Below are 11,533 nucleotides of genomic sequence, written 5' to 3' on the forward strand. Positions count from 1 at the left end.
AGGGAATGAGGCAGAGGGCCTTCTCGGTAGTGGCACCCACCAAATGTCAAAGAGAACAGCAACTACCAGACTTTCAAAATACATCTGAAGGCAGCCTTGTTTAGGGAAGCTCTTAATGTTTAATAGACAGTTGTATTTTAATATTCTGTTGGAAGCTGCCCAGAGTGGCTGTGGAAACCCAGTCAGATCGGTTATAATCGGGTATAAATGAATTATTATTATTATTATTATTATTATTATTATTATTATTCTGAAGAATTCTACTTCCCCAAATGACAAGTCACTTTAAGATGAGGACATAGCCCATTGTTCAAAATGTTCCAGGTCAAATTCCTTTCACTATTGTCTCAGAACCAGGGGGTACTACTCATGGGCAGAACAAGGATTTTTGTTAGGGGGAGCAGGCCTTTTGTTGGGGGGGGGCAGAACATCAGTTTGCTATGTATTTTATTGATTTTTATTGATGGGGGGCAGCTGCCCCTCCCTGCCCCACCTTGGCCACATCCATGATAGTGCTGCTTGCTGTTTGGAACAGTGGAACACCAGCACAAGACATTTTCCTGATTGCAATGAAGGGCATGATGGTGCCCTCTTGTTCCACATACAGAATCTGACTGGTTTGTTACAACATTAGTGATTGTGCAACATCTACTGGCTTAGAGGACTCAAGGTGAATGGTGAGGGAGCTCCTGCAGGCTTCTGATGTCTACCACCTCTGTCTAAGGCTAGGGTCAGTCCTGCAGTGGAATAAGAGAGAAGCTATTATAGATTATGCATATGCATTATAGACCATTTTAAGGAAATATAACCATATGTGTGAAAGTGTGCATTTTTTGTGAACTAAAACTTCTATAGCCAGTGGTTCAAATTCGTCTCACTCACCTACAGTCATCTTGGTTCAAATTGGTCTCAATCACCAGGAGTAAATCTAAACTGCTTGTTTTCTAATATATGTTGGAGTCCAACACATGACACAGGTTCTGCCTGACTTCTGGGTTCAGAAATATATATATATATATATATAGAGAGAGAGAGAGAGAGAGAGAGAGAGAGAGAGAGAGAGAGAGAGAATGAATATATGCATTGCAAAACAAAGCACTTTTGATAGGAAAAGGCAATAAGAAAGATAACTGTGGTGCAAAATTTCAAGGATTAGAACAGAAATGGGGGTTAAAACTACACCATGAATAGCCAGCTGTTCTTCCAATTTGCTAACAAGGATCAGTGAATTTCCAGGTGATCGATGCAAGGAGTTTAATGAGCCTTATTTCTAACTGATGCATCTGCATGTGGAAGGGTAAAAGAAAGAAGACAATGGAGAAATGGGCAGTGTACGTGATTAAAAAATGTTCTACTCTTAAAAATAGCACCTTTTCATGTGACATTTACATTAGCAAATAACAAAATACATATTATTCTCATCCATTAACAGCACAATCCTAAATGTGTCTTCTCAATGGATTCCATGGGACTTAACTACCAGGTAAAGAATATAGGATTGTAGCCTTATCCTCCTAATGAATGCATTATCAGTTTTCTTGCTATCCTTATACAATTACATTCAATGTTTCTCTGCTACTTATAGGACTTCAGGTAGCATTACAACTTATGGCTACACTTCAGTTGAGTGTGCAAGGCAGCAACATTAATTTGATTAAGTAATATTAACACATCCCTTCATTGCATCCCACATGGCTTTTTAAATTTCCTTTCCCCTCCAACACTTCTCAGATCAAAGAGCCTATTTTCTTTTTAATCTCAAAGGGGTTGTGTGTTAAGAAAGAGTTTAAGGTCTGAGTGTAAAGATACAGAAACTTTCAGAGTCATTTCCACTCTGCTAAACATACACCTCTGGATTATGTTGTGTTTGGGCTGGGATGTCCTTTATGTTTGGGATGTTTCACAATTTTATCTCAAAATAAAATGATACAAATTCCTATAATTAAGAAAGTGATAATGACATTCTGCCATATAACTTATTTTATTGCATCTTTTTGGTCCTGTCCGGTAGCCATGGAGTCGTGGTATCAGAGATCAGCATTCACAGCACACAGATCAATTGCTTAATCTTTATGTCAGACATATGATCTCTGCCCTTTGTATAATAAGGTTCACGTTTCAAAAGTTTTCATGGCAGGAGATAATGGATAACATTAATCCAGATCCGAAATGCAATGCTTAAAGAGTTTCAGCTTCAGTTTTAAATTCTTCATGATACTTCCACTAGGATAGAAGTTGAGAGGACATCCCGTGGATAAGTGCAAATTTATTGGTAAAACCCAGAAATCTGAGACGGAATAGGGAAATCTTGCTTACAGAAGCAATCTTATGTGAAAGGGTCATTTAGATGCTCCGGAAAAATAAAAGCAACTTTGAGTGTAATTGTAACCCACTTTCAGATTATATTACCTCTTCCTAGACCTTTTCTTTTGGTTGAAATGTGCTTTGTTGTAGGCACTGTACTTCCATTTCTTTATTATCATTGTTCATAAAGGTGGCGGTGTGTTGTGTTATGAAAGCCTAGTCAAATAGCTGGTATTTTTATCAATATGTATTAGCATTTCTATTATAAACCTTCACATTGCAGAATAATTGACACTTGGATTGTAAATAAAATCCAGTTACAGATAGGTAGCCGTGTTGGTCTGCCATGGTCAAAACAAAATAAAAAAATTCCTTCCAGTAGCACCTTAAAGACCAACTGAGTTAGTTCTAGGTATGAGCTTTCGTGTGCATGCACACTTCTTCAGATACCATGCACACTTCTTCAGATACCATGCACACTTCAGATACCATGCACACTTCTTCAGATACCATGCACACTTCAGATACCATGCACACTTCTTCAGATACTGGTATCTGAAGAAGTGTGCATGCACACGAAAGCTCATACCTAGAACTAAATAAAATCCATTGATGCTAATATTTTGTGGGGGTTGGGGGATTAACTGGAATTTTTTTTCTTCTTATCCTGAAGAGTCTTTCTAGCTTCTACTCATAACAGGAAACAATAGCTAACTCATCAGTTTCATTAAATATTCTGAAAACACCCCAGAACCTTAAACTGACTCTGTATTGAAGTAGGACATGCCCTCTATCCTTCATATATTCTTCATCATAAAGAAAAATGGGAGTGTTGACACAGTGAATCATATACAGGAAACCAATCTTCACATATTCCTCTTTTCCCCTGCAGCTTCCTATGACACCTGATGTACAGCTCAGCTCTGAAGAGGAGCTTTGCAGGAGACGCAAGTGGCTGAACTTGCAGAAATCACCTCCCTGCCTCCTTTTTCCACCTTGAGCAGAACAACTTGGAATCCAGCCCATTGACTTCAATAAGACATTCTAAGGCAGCAGTTTGAGCATCTCTGTTTTCAGCACTGAAGAGGTGCCTGAGGATGGTTCTGTTAGCATTATCTTTATGACCCTTAGTGTGACTTGTGAATGTATGATGTCTTCTCTGTTTGCCCCTGACCCTTTCTTCCCATACGTACTTCAGGTTGTTTGCCACTGACTCCCCAGCTGGGATGCAAACTTTCATTACAGACATCTTTCTTAGATTTTTGAGGCTCTTCACATTGCACCAGGTGTCTTAGGCCTGATTTGCACATGCATGTATATATGATGCACTTATTTAAATCCTGCTATGGGTATAGACTAAATGAATTGTGACATAGTCTTCTTTCAAGTAAGTAATCTACATAATGCCAGAATACTTGTTTTCCATGTTGTGTCATGTTAGGACAGTTAGGTGCTCATTTGGGGCATCCTTTGAAGCATATAAATTAACTGACAGCTCCTCCCCCCCCCTTGTATTGCCATTTATGTAAATAATGGTAGGAGAACAGTTCTACTTCCTGTTAAAATGAAATAGTGTAGATACCCTGTGCTTCGCCATGTGACCAAAATAAAAACCACATGACCAGACATGATGTCACCAGCTGTCAAAACTAATGTTGTGGGGTTGTTCACATGACCAAAACAGAGACCACATGACTGGAAGTGACATGCTTTGTACATGGCCAGAAGTGATGCCATGTTCAGCCACGTGGTCATATTTAAGTCATGTTGCCAAGCACACGTTGGCCCTATTATCTCATTTTAACAGGTGGCAATCTGTACTACTCATAGTTTTTAGTGTCCTTTTCAGGAAAATGAAATCAATCACTGAATATCTCAGTGTTGTTTGACATTAAACTATATGAGGCATTATTTCTGATTGCCTTCCTCCAGTAGAAGTCCCTTCCTCTTTTATGAGGAAACTCAGCAGAAGTTTATGAGAGATCAGCCCAAATTCAATACAGACTGCCCATGTCACCAAATGCCCTCCCAAATCTGTCATTATCCATTGCCCTCCCACACCTTTTGCACCTTAGAAAAACTAATGAGACTTATGAGTTAATGACCAGTGAAACAGCTGAGATGGCTGACATTTAAAGCATCATTTGCCCCTGAATTACAAACCATCAAAATATCACAGGCAATTGACACCTGCAAGTATGTTGTGGATTTTTGTAAACTCAGGCCAGCACAAAGGAGCCTAATATCTCTCGCAGTCATCAGATGACAGATACGCATGCATAAACTCACCCTTAGTGCAATAAACCTGGTTGGTTGATTGGCTGGCTGTTGCTCCAGGGATATTTATTTTAATTATTTGTTTAGCACATTTTAGTCCCACATCTCCTTTAAGGAATTTAGGGCACCTCACATCGTTTCTCCCTCTCCCACTGTCATTCCCACAACTCTGTGAGGTGGTGTGTCACTAGGCCAAGCTCAACCAACAAGGTGCATTTATTTATTTATTTACCATATCTATTAGTATCGCACTTACTATCAGAAAGATTTTAAGCAGTTTACAATGATACGTGCATAGGGGTATATGTGTGTATACACTAAGAACACACTAAGTACAATAAAGCCATGTCTGTCAAATGACTCACATAATGAAATACATAAACAACATCCATATACATCAACATAATATAAAAACAAATAACATCAGAGAGCACTACAAGGCAGTATAATATAAAAATTTCAATCTACCCAACTTATGTGCACTCACACACCATCCATTTCACACAACCATTCACCACTGCAAACATTACTTCTATCAACCACTTATACATAAACCACTCACACGTGACAATATATATGCTGTGCAGAGAAAAGAATGCAAACTAGATGCCCATCTCAGATTCTTCTTGAAAACCCTCAAACCAATATTATGGCTGCCATCATGTGAATGCATGAATGTATAAAGATGCCATATCATGAGTCCGATCATCTAGGTCAGTGTCGTCTGCTCTGGTCATATTGTTCAGGTGCCTGATTATTGTCTTCCAAAGCAACCTCTCTATTCCCAACTTAAGAATGGAAAGCGAAATACCGATGGAAAACAAAAGAGGTTTAAAGATGCTCTCAAGGCAAATCTATTAAAAAAATGTGGCACTGATAACTGGGAAACACTGGCCTGCGAGTGCTCCAATTGGAGAACAGCCTTTGCCAAAGGTGTCATGGACTCTGAAGAAGCACGAACTGAGGGTGAAAAGGAGAAATGAGCTAAGGAAGGCACGTTTGGCAAACCCACACCGTGATCAACTCCCACCTGGAAACCTATGTCCCCACTGTGGAAGGACGTGTGGATCCAGAATTGACCTCCACAGTCACTTACGGACTCACCGTTAAGACCATATTCATGGAAGACAATCTTATTCAGCTACAAGTGATTGCCAAAGAAAGAACTCCAACTGACAGCAGCTCTCCAGGGTCTCACCTGCTACATAATCTTTTGAACTAGGGATCCTCAGGACTAACCCTAAGACTATCTGAATGCAATGCATGAGCGCCTCACAGAGACTAGTATGCCCAGACAGGAGCCAGTGTTGTATCACATAGCTTAAGCATCTGGAGACAGAGCCTTTCAGAGTTCCCTATCAGTTCCAGGCTACACCAATCTATTATTTTGAAAAAAATATTAAGCATTTTTATCACATCCGAAGAGATAACATGTTTGATTTTCTGAATTTCAGTTTTTTTATTGTTTATTATTTCTCACTTTTTATTACTATTTGTTATAAAGGGGATGAAGCATTTCAATAAACTGTAGATAAAAAGCATCTTTATCAAGATGGGAGGGGGAACCTTGTGGCAACTATCCTCAAGGAAAAAAATCCTCTTTAAAATATGATCTGCAGAAGAAATCAAAAGCAAACAGGCGGGAAGGGGAGAAAAAATGAGAGAAAAATGGCAGTCATAAAAATGAAAACATAAAGCTGTTAGTATAAAGGATTCCACATTGGGGAAAATAATAAAAAGCTACTTAAGCAACAAAAAAGGAAACAGAGAAATCATTAGAAGAAATAGAAAATGCTTAAGAAGCAGAATGTCATAACTGCACGGTGCACAGTTCTTGCTGCATTAGCATGCTGCTGTCATCAGAACAACTGTGGTAGTATAATTTTTGAATTTTCGGTGATATGAACAGATTTTATCAGTGCCATGTTATAGCTTTGGTTTGTATTATTATATAAAGTCCTATCAGGGGCTCCTGTCTACACCACTGTTGAATATAATTTGTCTGTTGCTGTCTAATGGAGGCAGGCTTTTAACACCTATTCATGGTGTCACAGGTGCTGGAAAACAATCCTTTGTTAGGCTGTTGCCTCACAAGGGGAGCTATCAGGAGAAGTTACCTTGATAACTGGGAATAATTCTCCATTGTTTACAATGTCATACTCATCAGACTTTGGAATGCGACACCATCAAGCTAATGCAGGGGTAGGAGAACTTTGGCCCTCCAGATATTGCTGTCATCCCTGACCACTGGCCGTGCTTGCTGATGGGAGTTGTGAGTTCAGGAGGGCCAAAGGTTCCCCACAACTGAGATAATGCAAGGGGAGTAAACATGAAATGGGAAAAGAGGGTACCACAGGTGCTATTGCCTTCCACAAATTGGAACACATCTGTCTGTAGCAGGGAGTCTGTTCTATCCATGTGGCCCCATCGTGTAAGGTAGAACCATGGTTTTCCAGGACTCTACATTGTGCATGGAGCCTACAGAAGTAAAGCAAGGAGCCCACTAGAGATGCTCACCCTCCAACTTACAGAGGGCAACAGCAGCTGGAGTTAGCACATTGTCCCTCACAAGTTTCAATTCAACTTAGAATATGTATTCCTGAATAGGGGTAGAGAAACAACTCACATACTGCATTGCCCTTTTGTGTTAAGTATATAGCTGTCCCCTTTGGGAGGATAACTCATCAATTACAAGGCCATGAGCTGGTTACAGATAGGTAGCCGTGCTGGTCTGCCATAGTCAAAACAAAATAAAAAAATTCCTTCCAGTAGCACCTTAAAGACCAACTAAGTTAGTTCTAGGTATGAGCTTTCGTATCTTTCGTATCTGAAGAAGTGTGCATGCACACGAAAGCTCATACCTAGAACTAACTTAGTTGGTCTTTAAGGTATCTTTCGTATCTTTCGTATCTGAAGAAGTGTGCATGCACACGAAAGCTCATACCTAGAACTAACTTAGTTGGTCTTTAAGGTGCTACTGGAAGGAATTTTTTTATTTTGCTAAGGCCATGAGCTGGTTTACAAGAGGAAAAGGCTGAGATTCCGAGAGAATCAGGGAAGGATCAAGGAGCAGAAGAGCTGGCATTTCTTTGGCCTTTTAAGAAGGATAAGGTAACATTGGCTGGATAATTGTAAAACTGATGGGGAGAAAACTGAGGGGGAAATCATGAAGCCTATGATGAAAAAACATTTTCCAATTTCTAACTAGCTCTAATTCAGGGAAGCTGAGATCAATAGTAATCAAGTCACTTTACCCTTGTAAAATAGACCATTACCTTGACTTTCCAGGATTGCTATTAAGAACTATCATCTCTCTTAAAGACAATATCTGACATCAATAGGTGGTCATGGTTGTACTGGGACACAATACTTGTCCTTACAGCCTGAGACTATGCATGTTTGCTCGGAAGTAAATCGAACTGAATTCAATGGTATTATCCAGGATACTCAAATAGTTGAAAAATGGAGGCCAACCTAAACACGGGGGAAAGTGACAAAATGTTTACTGCTGACTTACAACTCAGTTTGCAAAGGGTGAATTCAGAAACACTGAATACAAGTAATTGCATTTACTGTTTAATCTAAACCTATGGAATTGCTAGACTTAGTTATTAACTGGTGATACATCAGTCAAGGATCTTTGCTTTTTATCTTGTCAGGAAATAACCCTGCAGGAAAGTCAAGCTGGTAGGTGTGAAGTTAATCACAGCTTAGCTATGTATTATTTGGAGTTGGCTGGCTTTATTGAATATGTGAATTCACTGAAAGACAATCGAAAAATGAAATTATTACATTGAATATTTAAGTTAAAAATGCAAACTGGCAATCACTGATAATCATTAACTCATAAGTAGCCAAGTAAGCCTAAAGAAAAAAAATAGCTCAAGAAGAAATAGATTGCGAAGTACAGCCATGGGACATAATATCCTGCCTCCGCAAAAAACCTAGGTGTGCTTTTGTTTTACTGAATAACTGTGGGTCTAAATCCTGTTGATTTAAATAAGATGTGATTGTGCCCCTTTAACTTCTTTATGCCCTTAGTTTGAGTGAGGACTCACTAATGTGGGGTTGGATCCAAAGTAAGCTACCCAAACCAATTTTAGTTCCACTAAAATCAGTGATAACACGGTTTCATAATTAACTTCAGTTCCATTGATTTCAACTGAACCTAAATTTGACTAACTTTGTAGTGCAATGCTATACATGTCTAATTGGAAATTACTCCCATTGACTGATGCTTACACCCAGGTAGCCGCATCCATGACTGAAATGTTAATCTAAATCCAACACAGAAAAATAAAATGAATGGATTACTTTTAAAAGATAGAAATAAACTTCACAGTTTAGAAAGATTTTTTCCCCAAACACAGCTATTTAATAGTGCCTTGGGAAAGTAAGGTTTTGTCATTCTGTTTTTCAACATTTATTTATTTTTTTGCTACCCTAACCCTTTGTATCCAAAAAAGTTTGAAAAGATAAAACTTACTTTAAAAAGAAGGCTTCTACCTATGATCACGAGATCAAGTTTTTAAGTGACAGCATGACATTTTAAAAAGGAGGTATACAGAGATTCTCTAATTTCTGTCAGACCTTTAATGTGTTTTGCATGATAATGGTACCACAGAATTACTTGGCTCAGGGCCCAGAGTAATTATGTTTCCTGTACTGATGTCTTAGCTTACTGCCAAAAGTGGCAAAGTAGGCATTTTCCCTCAGACAACACTGTTAATGAAAACTGTCAAAGTCCTTTCAACCCTCCTTATTTTGTTATACTTACGTTGTCATCGTACTTGGTAGATTTCTTCAACTCTTTTTCTGGGAGGGGAGGCATCCCTTGATTGTACATTCATTCTTTCACAGGAACACAATGAAGCGTTTCAACTGAGTAGATTGTTTTGGTTTAAAAATAATCCATTCTCTAACTTTTAGAGGAGGGGAAATCCATCCGTTCTCCTCAGTTTGGCAAAGATACAGGCCTGCATACTTTCCTGCACCATGTGAACTTCAGTACAGTAATAATGAATAGAGAGCTTCTTCCTGTTTCTCTGGTCAGCCATAGAATTAGTTCAAAATCAACCTCAAACTGGTGCCAAGTTGTTTAACAGCACATTCATACTAAACATATTTTGGCAGTGCTTAACCACCACCTCCTTTCCAAAGGATGGCTTTTTCCTTTTCTTTTTAACTTTACTGGATTTAATTAAAAAATTAAGGCACACATTCCTATTTATTGTTCCAGTTAGGTCAAGTGCAGAAAATTTTTGTAGTCTCCCTTTACTTGCGTGTTGCTTTGTCTAATATTTATCTGATCTATGGTCTGTGGTGCTGTAACTAGTGTCCTAGGATTCATCAACACCATACCAGGGACCATCTCTGCCAGCTCAGCCAGGGATAAGGTTAGGCAATGGGGTGGATGGCACACCAGCAAGATCTCTGTTCTGTTTCCGCATCCTTCGCATCCAAGTCCCAGATGGACTGGCTTCCAGGTAAGAATAATGGCACTTTTATGGATCATTGCAATACCCCGTCCTTGTTCCGCTAACTTTGACTTGTGCTTCACTGAATAACTGAATATCCATGTAGGCACAGCTGACTAAGATCAGGGCCTGCCAGCTCACCCACACAGGTCTCAGTAACACACCCCTGATCACCAGCCCCATCCTGAATCAAATCATAGATGGGAGGGTTTTTTTGTGGACCAATCTGGCATTAAGCAACATCATCACCAGATGGGAGGGCAGGTCAGCAACATGGCTACCCAGATCTCTGTTGAGAGAAGGCTGAACGGGGGCGACATATGTCGTGTCTACCTCCCCATACTCTTCTATGATAATATTGTATATCCTCCAGTCCAGGAACCCTGGTAATAGCCCTGAAACTCCTCTACCTCCTCCGTCTGACCCTAGTACATGCTGCCATTATTGATTTTCCCTCTCAGCCCCAATATCACATCAGCACCCACCAATCATCCAGTTTCCCAGGCTGGCTCAGTTGGTTAGAGCATGGTGCTAATAACACCAAGGTTAGGCACATACATACCCTCCTCCTGGTTATTCCTGCCTCTCGCACAGGAACCAACCCACATAGAATATAAATTTCTGGCTGAGGAAGAAAGGCGCACCCAGTTCTCCTAGTTCTGGCCCTGCCATCAGCATCCAGCATAGGAGGGCAATTGCTATGGCCTCACCATGCGGTTCATTTAAAATGGCTGAACCAATTAGCTGCAGCTGCCTTTTCCCTCAATGCCTCTGAGCCCATATATTGTTGGGGGAAGGGAAGGGACCAGAAGAATTGAGGATAAGAAAAATGGCAGTGTCTGCCTTGCCCAGAGCTCTGAGGGAGCTGTGGGTAGCTGGAGCTGCACTAGCAGCACCACATGTCACAATTGAGGCCTGCCTCCTATGTCCCAGTAATGTTATCTGAAACAAGCACCTAATTCTGAGTCCCCTCAAACCTGGCAGCATCCCTACCCAGGGCACATGTCATACTCTTAACCACTCCTTCATAGCAGCAAGCAAATCCCAAAGAATGCATGCTTAGGAGAAAATACTGTGTCTCCACTGAAGTGCTCCAGGAGCAAATCCACAGGAAGTTTTTGCCAGTTGGATTCTGGCCAATTTGTGCTTCTGTATATATGAGGTGGCCCGTGCTTAATGCTTGAGTGCTGACAGTTGGTTTGATTATAGGCAGATTTGGTGCCAGAAACACAGACCTCGTTCTGTCAGCAATAGAGCTGTATCGTCAAGCAGTCTCTTCCAGTGTGAATTAGTATTTTAAGGAAAGACTGGCCTTCAAAAGCACTAATAGATTCAACAGTTTAATACAGCCTGCTTTGCATTTTTTACTTTTAGATTGTGTGCTAAAGGAATATACCTCCATTTTCTTCTCTTCTTGGTTAGGGGTAGTTGTTATTGTTTTGTTAGTATGTATTTTTGAGTTTTTAAATTGTGAA

The 11,533-nt window shown here is 39.9% G+C and overlaps 1 long non-coding RNA gene across 1 annotated transcript; it reads right to left on the reverse strand.

Moving 5' to 3' along the window:
- Nucleotides 1–272: 272 nt before the first annotated feature.
- Nucleotides 273–11,200, reverse strand: LOC309340412. Its single transcript, XR_014155984.1, has 3 exons — nt 10,703–11,200; nt 883–928; nt 273–737 (listed from the first exon to the last, which is right to left on the reverse strand). It is a non-coding gene; the product is annotated as an uncharacterized lncRNA (long non-coding RNA).
- Nucleotides 11,201–11,533: the final 333 nt, after the last annotated feature.

This window comes from Podarcis erhardii (genome assembly GCF_964252035.2).
Source record: "Podarcis erhardii genome assembly, chromosome: 4".
Taxonomy (NCBI): Eukaryota; Metazoa; Chordata; class Lepidosauria; order Squamata; family Lacertidae; genus Podarcis; species Podarcis erhardii.